We start from the raw sequence: 10,760 nt of genomic DNA, 5'->3' as shown, positions 1-10,760 counted from the left end.
CCCATGACTAGATAAAAGATATCATGGCATAAGGTACTACATCACTGTGATATCTACACCAAATCATTTTTTTTTCGTTTATAAAAGCATAATATAATGATTTACACAAGGCGCTCATAAACAACAACAACAAAAAATATGAAGAACAAGCTAACTCTGTGCAACTATTTAATCAATATGGGAAGTTACTTAAGACCTTAAAAATAGTAAATTGAAAATAGACTTGGAATTTGACCATCATGTGACATTGAAGCAGAGAAAATCAGTCAAAAATAATTAAGAACTAAACAAGTGGATCATTTATAATCTGAATATGTGCAATTATGCTGGAAAATTATTACTATTATTATTTTCTTTTAAGACAAAGCAATAAACTCCCTATCGGCACAGGTGCCTGGAGCTCAAACAGGTATTGATCATTTGGGCATTCATTAGCTGAATCCTATATGTAATAGCAACACACAAATTTTAAATGAACAAGAAACATCATAACTACATTGAATGTAATAACAACAAAACCCATGAAGCAGATATAGCATGTAGCAGTTATGACAAGGTTGGACTACTATCACAAAACACATTATATTATTTTATTTTTTTAAAATTTTCACTAGTAACATTAAAGTATAATGTAACAGATATCATCAATTTTTAATAAAATGAATAACATCACTATTTTTGCTCAACATGCTAACTCAGATTGACATCTTCTATTATGGTTAGCATCATTAAAATACTGACTCTCATGATGAAGGATATTTCTAACGGGTGTAAAGATAACCTTGAAAGCTCTAAAGAATTGTGATATGTAAATTTGGAAAGATAAAAACAGGATTTCAATGCAATAGCTTAAAATAGAAGAATGAAATTAAAATCATATGAATGGCAAAACATGGGTTTATCTTACTTCATTGTATCTAGCGATAAAAAAAAATACAATACCATTAAAACAGTTGCCTCTATACGGAATTCTAATGAGAAGTGATGCCCTGGTCCTGAGTTTCCATGTTATAAGGTATTTATGTCAAGGACTAAATATTTGGTTTACCATAAATTGATAAAATAAAATCCAGTTTGAGCCCAGGTTTCAAAAATTCAAATAAACAGTAAAGAGACTCCAGAATTTGATTGATTTATAGGGCAGGCATGAGACTTGGACAAAGTTTAAACTATGCATACCACTTAGTAATACCAATATAAGCATATTAATAAATGTACTCATGATTCCCATAGCTTATACGATCAGAAGATTATACCACGACTTTGAATCCACTCATTTAAGACACTAGCTTAGATTAAAGATGAGAACATGACCCAGCTTTACCTCTGCTGATTACATTAGCTCTTTTTTATCCCCTCAATTCATGTCTACATTAAGATCCAAGCATTAACCATTCTAACCCTAAACCTTTGGAAGGCTCACTAAAATCTTCATGATTATCAAATATGAGCCACGCTCTATGAATTGTACTGTCTTTAGACTAAAAATAATAATCAATTAACCATTTTAAACAGATTCTAATAAGAACAACTCATTCAAACTCTTAAAACAAGTAAAGAAAAAAAAAACTCAACTGACTACACAAATCCACCAGATGTTATACTCCAATTGCTCTACCAAAGTTAAAGAAGAATAGATATTATGCATAGAATCATTCAATTGCAAAGGATCTATAAAAATAATATGCATCGTATTTTTCCTGAGACTATAAACATTTCAATACCAAACTAATTACAAAATTATCACCAAATAGCAAATCAGCAAGAATTATTGACAAGAAAAACAACATGATTAACGAATCTACAACACAACTAGACTTTTTGAAAATTTGTAAACATACAGCCATGAATTCTAAGGAAAACGTTAATTAGACAACAACTTTCTGCTCAAAATAAGGCAAAATAATAAAATCTGTAATATCTAATATATTTTGACTGTAATGGCTTCAAACATGAAAAGTTAACTAGATTTTTAAAGTTACGGGCAACTCAATTCATCTAAGCAATCAAATTAAGGATAAATCCCTATCTATTCATTGCAAAATAAGATATAAAATACCTGAGAATTTTCAATTCTGAATTTTAAAACATCAATCAACTTCTGAAGTCCATTTCGCATAAATCTATGCCGATATTGCACAGATCAGAGCTTGAGGTGTACAGATCTGAACTCTAAATGACTTGATTAAAACTTCTCCTCAGATGCTTACTTCTTTTTTTTTTATCTCTTCTTTCTTCAAATTTCGCTCAGCAAAGGAAAAATACTCGCAAGATCTGGTATAGAACGATGAGGCTTCAAAGAAATCAAGCTTTGCAGGAAATTGACCGGAATCCGACCAGATCCGCTCGGAGAAGAAGGAGAATGGGAGCTAGGGTTTGGATCGTGCAGATCTAAAAATTTTGAGTTTAGGATCTAAAAAAGAGGATATGAGATTTGAAGGACTTTAGGCTATGATTTCTTGCGAGAGGATAAGCAAAAATAATGAAAAAGAGAAACAGAAAAATGTAACGGTCGGAGATCTGCCGGAGAAGATGATCGGAGAAGAAAAAGATGAACAAATGAGGTAGGGTTTCAAGATGAATCTGAAGTTTTAGAGATGTAGAGAAACCAATGGAGAAGAAGGAGACCGGAGAGTATGACCGGAGTCTTGCAAACTATCGATCGGAAAAACACCACCGGAGAAGATCGGAAAAGATGAACAGAAGGTTGATCGGAAAAAATGGGTTTAAGCGCGATCTATTTTCTCTCTCTATCTCAGCTAATTTTCCCCTCTTTTTTTTTCTTTTAAGCTTTGATTTTTTTTTATTTATACAAAATTTTGGGAAATGATATTGGCACTACCAACTTGATGAGCGCGCGGTTGCGCAATGAAAATGATAGGCACGCGGTTTTGCGCGTCCTATATGGCTAAATTCAGCCCTCCCCAGGATAAACTCACCCCCCTTTTTTTGGTTTATACTAAGGCATTCCCTCGGCTCGTTTACTAGGCAAATGCGTTCGGATTTCAACGAAAATTTACAGGGACCTAGCTAAGACCTTGACCTAGCTAAGGGTGGAGCTTGAGATCCTAGCTGATTGATTTGGTTGGGTTTTTGCTCAAACACAGGAGGCTCAAGGTACGGTCAAAATGGGGTGTCTACAGCATCATACCACTATCATTCCCACATAAATGTGTTCATCAAATTCCCCTCTACTTGAGCTTTGCTTGTCCTCAAGCAAATAAGAAGAAAATAAAGAAAAATAGAAACAAAATAAAATCCTAACTCATTTTCGTAGGAATCACGATTGCACTTAGCATGTGCAATAAGCCTTTAAACCCCTAGGTTACCCTAGTGGACAAGTTGTGTCTCGTGAGTGTTTGCAGTGAATGTACACACAAAATTCTAAAAATTTAACTTTCTAAAAATAAAACTTTCTTTTACAAATCCAAAATATAGAATAAAGCCAAATATTTCTGATTCTTTTTTCTTTGATAAATTACTTCAAAATAGAAGAACAGAAATACCCCCATACTTAAACTTTGCATCCTATTCCAAGTTGGAAAATTAAAAAGATATTTTAATCAAGGAATCCTCTTTTGAATTTGTCCTACTTTGCTCCCTTAAAATTGCCTCTAATGTAATCGTACCATAAAAGGAATTTGATTCGGAAACTTCATAGAAAACTTACAAATTTATATGGTCCACCATACTTTCCAATTTTTCCATACTTTCTAAGAATAGAACTCACTTTTTGTAATCCTCTACTGCTTTTGGCGTGAATGACATGCAGGGCATGCACTAGACACCCAGGCTACTAAGCAGTGTCCGACTAATCTTTGATTTGCATATGTCATAGACATTGATGCATATGAGTCAAAACTTTACCTTTGATTACGTGCAATGCTTTGATTTATTAAGCTTTCTAATTGACCCATATAGGGAGTTTTCAGTCAGTTGCTCTCAAGCCAGTTGGTTTTAAGGAACTAGGCATACAAACCCTTCATACTTAATAGCTCAAGTGAAAAAGGCTACAAATCAAAACTATAATCAAGAAGCAAACTTTCTAAAAATAATTCTTTCTTTCTTTTGTTTCAACCTTTCTTTCCTTTTTAACCATACCATATAAAAAGCAAGTTTCTATTTCTATTTCTTATTCAAATCCTTTTAAAATAAAGATTCCAAAAGAAAACAAAACTAAGAAAGGAAAGTATTCTTTCTAATTTTCAAATTTCAAAATTAAAATATCCACTAACTTTCTTTCTTAAAATAGGAAAACAACTTTCCTTTTAAGAATACCAAGTTCTTTCTAATTTGAGAAAAATACCAAAAACAAAAGGAAAAGAAAATTTCTAACTTTAACTATAGAAAAGATTAGAAAAGAAAGTTTCCAAAAGCTACCCCCCCATACTTGATTTATGCATCGTCCTCAATACATTAGAAATAGAAACAAAAATATGAGGACTAAAAATAGAAAGGAGGGTACGTACCGTGTTTTGTTAAGTAGAATTGGAATAGGAAGGTTCATGGAGATCCATGACTTCTTCCATATTCGGCTTTGACAACTCAATAAACGGCTTTAAACGTTGACCATTAACTTTGAAAATGTCACCATTGGTTGGATTTAGAACCTCGACCGCACCATGGGAGAAAACTTTATTAACCACATATGGTCCATCCCAACGGGATCTTAACTTACCTGGAAAGATATGCAATCTTGAATTGTAGAGAAGCACTTTTTCGCCCTTTTGAAATGATTTTCTCAAAATATGTTTGTCATGAAAAGCTTTTGTTTTCTCTTTATAGATCTTTGCATTCTCATACGCTTCATTGCGCAACTCCTCCAATTCAGAAAGTTGTAATCGCCTTTGAACACCTGCAGAAGACAAATCAAAGTTTAGTTTCTTAATAGCCCAAAAAGCTTTATGTTCCAATTCAACCGGGAGGTGACAAGCTTTGCCATACACAAGGCGGTAAGGAGACTGACCAAGATCAGTCTTGAATGCCGTCCTATAACCCCACAAGGCATCCACTAATCTAATGGACCAATCTTTGCGGTTTGGATTCACAGTCTTCTCCAAAATTTGCTTAATCTGCCTATTTGAAACCTCCACTTGGCCACTCGTTTGAGGATGATAGGGGGTGGCCAACTTATGAGTAACACCATATTTCTTCATAAGAGCTTCAAATGGTCTATTACAAAGGTGCTTACCCCTATCACTAATGATGGCACGAGGTGTACCGAAGCGCGAAAAAATATTTTCTTTAAGAAACTTGACCACCACCTTGTGGTCATTGGATTTGCAAGCAATGGCTTCAATCCATTTTGACACGTAATCTACTCCTAACAAAATATATAAGTTCCCAAAAGAGTTGGGAAACGGACCCATAAAATCAATACCCCACACATCGAAGATTTATACCACTAAGATCGGGTTGAGGGGCATCATATTTCGCTTTGTAACTCTACCTAATGACTGACAAGATCTACATGCCTTAAAAAAATCAAAAGCATCCCTAAAAAGACTTGGCCAATAGAAACCATATTGTAAAACTTTGTGCGCGGTTTTCTTTGTACTAAAGTGGCCACCACAGGCTTGATCATGGCAAAAAGATAGAATCAATTGGTGCTCATGATCGGGCACACATCGTCGGACAATCTGATCCGAACAAGTTTTGAACAAATAGGGATCATCCCAAAAGAAATACTTTACCTGTGAGTGAAACCAGTATTTGTCTTGGTTGGACCAATGATCCGGTGTAGCACCTGTAACCAAGTAATTCACAATATCTGCATACCATGGCTCACTAGAAATAGCAAACAATTGCTCATCAGGGAAGTTTTCATTAATTGGACCTTCGTCATTCTTTGCATTAGGAAGTCTAGACAAGTGATCGGCAACCAAGTTTTCCGTACCCTTTTTATCTCTAATCTCCAAATCAAACTCTTGAAGAAGTAAAACCCACCTAATGAGGCGAGCGTTAGCATCCTTCTTTTCAACAAGATACTTGATTGCCGAATGGTCGGTATAAATTATCACATGCGATCCAATCAAGTAGGACCGAAACTTCTCTAATGCAAACACAACCGCTAAGAATTCTTTTTCCGTAGTGGTGTAGTTGAGTTGTACATCATTGAGAGTCCTACTTGCATAATAGATTACATGCGATAATTTACTGAATCTTTGACCCAACACGGCTCATATTGCAAAGTCGGAAGCATCACACATAATTTCAAACAGTTCGGTCCAATTGGGTGCTTGAATGATGGGAGCCGAAGTTAACTCCTTTTTTAAACAGTCAAAAGAATCGAAGCATTCTTTGAAAAACTCAAATTTTTGATCTTTTGCTAACAAGTTGGTTAGAGGCCTAGCATTTTTAGAAAAATCTTTTATAAAACGCCGGTAAAAGCCTGCATGGCCCAAAAATGATCGAATATCCTTCACACTTTTGGGCGGTGGAAGATGGACAATGAGATCCACCTTGGCTTTATCAACCTTAATTCCCTCTTTAGAAATCACATGTCCTAGAACGATGCCCTCTTTTACCATAAAATGACACTTTTCCCAATTGAGGACAAGGTTCTTTTCTCTACTCCTTTCTAATACCAATTTTAAGTGATGTAAACATTCGGCATAGGTGGAGCCATGAATAGAAAAATCATCCATAAAAACCTCTAAGAAGGTCTCCACCATGTCAGAAAAGATACTCATCATGCATCTTTGGAAAGTTGCCGGTGCATTGCATAACCCAAAAGGCATGCGTCTATAAGCAAACGTTCCAAAGGGGCATGTGAATGTCGTTTTCTCTTGATCTTCAGGAGCAATGGGAATTTGGTTGTAACCGGAATATCCATCAAGAAAGCAATAATACTCATGACCCGCTAACCTTTCTAACATTTGATCAATAAAAGGCAAAGGAAAGTGATCCTTCCAAGTAGCGGCATTAAGCTTTCGGTAGTCAATACAAACCCGCCACCCTGTTTGAATACGAGTAGGAATAAGTTCATTGGTGGCGGATTGTATAACGGTAACTCCCGACTTCTTAGGCACTACTTGGACGGGACTCACCCATTGGCTATCCGAGATGGGATAAATGATCCCATTATCTAACAATTTTAAAATCTCTTTTTGGATGGCTTCCTTCATCACAGGATTAGCCCTTCTTTGATGTTCCCTTGAAGGTTTGGCACCCTCAACGAGATGGATGTGATGTTGCACAATCGAAGGGCTAATTCCTTTGATGTCGGCCATTGTCCAACCTATGGCTTCCTTGTTATCTTTTAGCAATTTAATGAGTTCCTCCTCTTGAGGGGAGGTTAGGTCCGCAGCAATTATTACAGGCAAAGTACAATTATCACCAAAAAATGCATAACGTAAATGAGAAGGCAAGGGCTTCAACTCCAACTGTGGCGCTTCTTCGATTGATGTCTTTGGAAGAGATGTTGCTAGTGGTCCAACGGGCTTCACGTTTTGGATGGCAAAAGGTTTGGAAAAGAAATCGCTTCCATCATTTCCTAGTTCGTCCAAGCATTCTTGGAATCCTGCATCAAAATCAATTTCAAAATTAGAAACAATATCGTCAGGAAAGGAATGCAACATATTGATTTCTTCATGAAAATTTGGTTGCTTACCCAATCTAAAGACATTAAAATCAACCGATGTGTTTCCAAAAGACAATTTCATTAATCCATGTCTACAATTAATTAGAGCGTTGCTAGTGGCAATGAACGGCCTACCAAGGATGATAGGAATTTGATCCTTGATATTAGCAACAGGCTCGGTATCTAACACAACAAAATCTACGGGAAATAAAAAATCACCTACTTTAACTAACACATCCTCAACCATTCATTTGGGTGTTTTAATTGATCTATCCGCCAATTGAAGAGTGATGGTGGTTGGTTTGAGGTCTCCTAACCCTAATTGCTTAAATACAGAAAAAGGCAAGAGATTTACACTTGCACCCAAATCCAAAAGAGCATGTTCAATATTTGTGTTACCAATAGTGCAAGAAATAGTAAGATATCCTGGATCCTTATACTTAACCACCATTTGTTGAGACAAGATGGAACTTATATTTGCGGCCAAGAAAGCTTTCTTGGGTACATTAGTTGTGCGCTTTTGTGTGCACAAATCTTTCAACACTTTGGCATAAGTAAGGACCTGAGAAATCGCATCTAATAAAGGAATATTAATTTGCACTTGTTTAAACACATTTAAAATTTTATCCATGGCATCCACCTTCTTATTATTAGCAAGTCTCCTTGGAAAATGAGCTTTAGGAATGAAATCTCGTGCAGGGGGAGAAGTTACCTCTTCTGTACTTACCTGTTTGGGCTCCGCAATCGAGCCTGTTGGAGGGGAGTCTTTTCTTACCTCTTTGGATGTATCTTGTATATCTATGGAAGGTTCAGATCTGACCTCCTCCTTGTGGTAATCTCTACCACTCTTTAAAGAATATACGGCATTACATTCGTTGGAGGGCTCTTGCGGCGGCAAAATTGGTTGAATGGCATTCAACTGATTTGGCGGTACCTGTTGATTCACATTCATATTCACGTTCCTTGGATTAGGAACGGGTTGACTTGGCATCTTTCCCTTTTCCCTCTCATGCAACGCCATGGCAAGTTGGGAGATTTGCTTCTCCATGTTGTGTTGGCTTGTTATGAAAGTGCTAGTGAGAAGTTCTATGCTTTTTTCTAAGGAGGCTATGCGTGCCGACTCTCCTTGTTTTTTAAAACCCGGCGGTTGCTGATTTGAAACATTATTAATCATGGGGTTTTGAAAAGTAGGAGGGGAAAGGGATGGCCGAACAAAAGTGGGAGGGAAGGTGGGCCTAGGTTGGCCGAATTGGTCTTGGCCTTGGAAATTGGATTGCCCACCTTGACTCCATGAAAAGTTGGGATGATTTTTCCATCCCGGATTATAAGTGCTAGAATAAGGATTATTAGCATAAAGAGCACTCACATTCTCATTAGAATTACCAAATTTAGCAAGAGTTGGGCACTTTTCCATGACATGGTCCGTGGCTTGACACCAACTACACATAGGGACACTATGTGCAATTTGATTGACTTGTGAAGGTCCTTTGACAACTATTGCTTCTAGTCTTTTGATAAGGCTATCAAGATGGGCCTCTTTTGCCACGGCACCCTCTATTAGAAATTCCTTACTTGAAGTGGCTCTCTCACCGTCTTGAGTGGATTCCCACTCTCTTATTTTTTCCGCCAAATCAAGTAAGAAGTTCCATGCCGCGGCCTCATCCGTAAAAGATGTAAAACCGTTAGGACACATGGACTCAAGAAGTTGCTTTGTTTGGTAATCTATGCCCTCATAAACAATTTGGCATAAGTGCCACAAATCAATTCCATGGTGAGGACACTCTTGGAGTAGGTCTTTGAACCTCTCCATAAACTTAGAAAATGACTCTAATGGATTTTGTTTGAATTGTAAAATATCGTTCCTAAGCTTATTAGTTTTATGTAATGGAAAAAACTTTTTTAGGAAAGCGACGGCGAACTCCTCCCAAGTGGTGATGGAGTTCGTTGGTAAGCCATAGAGCCACTTTTTGGCTCCATCCTTGAGTGAAAACGTAATAAACCGCAACTTTACCGCATCATCGGTAAGTTGTTGCATTTTAATCAAAGCACATACATCTTCAAACTCACGCAAAAATAAATAAGCATCCTCCAAAGGGAGGCCATGAAAATGAGGAAGCAAAGAGATAAATTGCGATTTTAGCTCAAAATTATTGCCCTGTGCAATCGGCAATCTAATGCAAGAAGGTTGCGCGGTTCGGGCCGGATAGAAGCGATCGCGCAAACTCTTGGGCGGCTCTTGTTCTTCCGCCATGACTACTTGATTTGGATTTGGTGCGATGTCTTCCGCAGTCTCTAACTGGTTTGCTCTTTCTAATCGATTGGCCGAGTTCCGCACCCAATCTACGCTCATAAATACAAGAAAACCAAGTAAGAGAGATTGATAGGCAAGAAACTAAAATTATAACCAAACTAAAAATAACTACTAATCTAACACTTCGAATAATTAAGATTCTAATGCAACTCTCTTCCCCGGCAGCGGCGCCAAAAACTCGATTGAGAAATTAAATAACCGCAAGTGCACGGATCGTGTAAATACGGGTCGAACTCAGGGAAGAGAAATCTAGTTGTCAATCCTATTCTTTTACCGATTAGAATACTAGCTATGATATAATGTTGCCTGAAATGGACTTAGGATTTTCGTGGACTTAGACCTCGGAGCCAACACTATATATAAGCGTATATTCTATTCAATCTAAAAATCAAATTCAACTAAGATCTTTTTGATTTAAAATCGTAATTTAGGCAAAGTGTACCAAGGTTCTAATGATCTCTTTTAACTACTTATCTAATTTAATTAGAAAACTAAAATTCTAAGGGCCTAAGTAAATTGGAAAATTACAAAAGTAATTTGGAACAGTGTAAAATCCTTAATTCAATATAAAAGATTACTTAGGGTTAGAATCCACCATGGGCTTGGATTAGATTGATTAATTAAAATAATTTTTGTGTATTGAATTGTATATTTGATAATTGGTCTATGGGAAATAAGATCAATGGATGTCATTGCCCATGAGTAATTTATCAAAGACACACTCCAATTTTAAAGGCTATATAAATATTTATAATGTTCATAGAAATCACTCATACGAAAGGAGAAAGCCAATGGCATGAATGATTGGTATCCAACAATTATAAACCATTAATTCCATATCATTAAATTTAATTAAAAACCTTTCTC

The 10,760-nt window shown here is 36.5% G+C and overlaps 1 non-coding gene across 1 annotated transcript; it reads left to right on the top strand.

The window, feature by feature from the left end:
• Positions 1-9,345: 9,345 nt before the first annotated feature.
• LOC143880523 (small nucleolar RNA R71) lies at positions 9,346-9,452 on the top strand. The gene has a single exon (XR_013251746.1). It is a non-coding gene; the product is annotated as a small nucleolar RNA R71 (small nucleolar RNA).
• The last annotated feature ends 1,308 nt before the right edge of the window (positions 9,453-10,760 follow it).

The sequence above is a fragment of the Tasmannia lanceolata genome, unplaced genomic scaffold, assembly GCF_043159265.1.
Source record: "Tasmannia lanceolata isolate RefF3 unplaced genomic scaffold, GAP_Taslan_0.1 ptg000006l, whole genome shotgun sequence".
NCBI classification, from domain to species: domain Eukaryota; kingdom Viridiplantae; phylum Streptophyta; class Magnoliopsida; order Canellales; family Winteraceae; genus Tasmannia; species Tasmannia lanceolata.
The sequence above is the reverse complement of the archived record's forward strand: the minus strand, read 5'-3'. Positions and strand labels throughout refer to the sequence as shown.